The sequence below is a fragment of the Elephantulus edwardii genome, unplaced genomic scaffold (assembly GCF_000299155.1).
Source record: "Elephantulus edwardii isolate Elephantulus edwardi_28Jun2011 unplaced genomic scaffold, EleEdw1.0 scaffold00219, whole genome shotgun sequence".
Lineage (NCBI taxonomy): Eukaryota > Metazoa > Chordata > Mammalia > Macroscelidea > Macroscelididae > Elephantulus > Elephantulus edwardii.
The window spans coordinates 4,466,421-4,468,051 of record NW_006399969.1 but is presented as its reverse complement, the minus strand read 5'-3'; positions in this window follow the sequence as shown (position 1 = coordinate 4,468,051).

Below are 1,631 nucleotides of genomic sequence, written 5' to 3'. Positions count from 1 at the left end.
AGAGCACTGAAAAGCTCATAAACAGCCAAGAGAACGAACAGATAATATCTTGGAGAGGGTATAGCCAGAGTGCTCTTTGGAGGCAAGAATATGTTCAAATATAAAGAAAATGTCAAAATATAAAGTATGTGTCCAAAATATAAAGTATGTGAGGTTTTGTCTCACATACTTTGGACATATTGCTAGGAGGTGCTATTCCTTGGAGAGAGACATGATGTTGGGAAGGATGGAGGGTCAGCTGAGGAAAAGAAGGAACCTGAACCAGGTGGATTGACAGGGTGACTGCTACAATGAGCTCTTGTGTGTCAGGAGGTGTGAGGATGGCACAGGGCAGACAAGACAGGGTTCAGAACTTTTGTTCATAGGGTTGCTAATAGTTGTATTCAATGACACTTAATAACAACAACAGTGTGGGGCATGGACTTATGGAAAGCACTCTAGGAATTTAGCGTGTATATTAGAATTAAACATGTGAATGGCCAAAAAAGAACACCTTGCCAGGTTCAGAGGGTGATTTGATTCAGCAGGTGGGAATGTCATTATATTCCTTTAAGGTAGCCAACTGAGTGCAAGAATTGAGTGGACATGGTGGTGGGACAATAATGTAAAGATCGGCTAAGAGTTGACATATTCTTCTTTATTGTTCTCCTGTGCCACAAAATGCTAATAAAAATTTCTCTGCTTGCCAGCAAAAGAGAAAGACATTAGAGATGGTTATGGAACATATTACTTGGGGAGAAGGAAGGTCCTGCACATAGTTGAGAAACTGATTCTTTTGGACCAATGACACCAGTAGCACCAGGTTACAAATGAGTCATCACAGGAATAGATACTTACTCTGGACTAGGCTTTGCACATCCTGTAACTTATGTAAATGCCAAAAATACCGTTAAAGGACTGGAAAAAAGATACCGTACAAGTGCAGGCCATCAAGTTATATTTTCTCCAATAAAGAAATGCACTTTATGGCCTACAGGCAGCAATAGGTCAAGAAACGTTACATAAAATGAACATGCCATGTTCCCTTTCACCCTCAGAGTAATGATATAATAGGGAATTGGAATGGGCAACTGAAACGTTTGTTATCTTAAAAGGGGGGGAATAAGCATATGAAGGGCTGGCTCACACATCATTAAATGTGCTTACACTTAATATGAGAGGAGCTAAAGGGGGTTCACCACTGGACAGATTCCTGTTTTTCAGGGATATTTGGAGACAAAGGAGTAGGAGAAGATTCTAGTGCTACTATACAATTCTTCCCCATATCCTCTGGAATTGTTTTCTTCTTGCCAGATGCTGCAGTTCCAGGTCTAGGGATGCAGCCACAAGTACCAGAATCAGGAGTGATCCCTGAGCAAAAAAGTTAACAATACACTTACACTTTTATGCAAGAATTCTCATGTGTCTGATAGGGTGGATGTACCTTCAACCCACTTTGCAGAAATAGGGTTAACAGTGAATACTACTGTCTTGCTTAATAAGCGGATTGGGAGGTCTACTGGTAGTACTAATCGGTTGTCTACTTCTAATAGGCGTAATCCTCCGGGGGCTAATTCATTTGTGGGGATTATGTACGAATCAAAGGTTAGATCTGTGTAATCTGTATATTCGTAGCTTCAGTATCATTGATG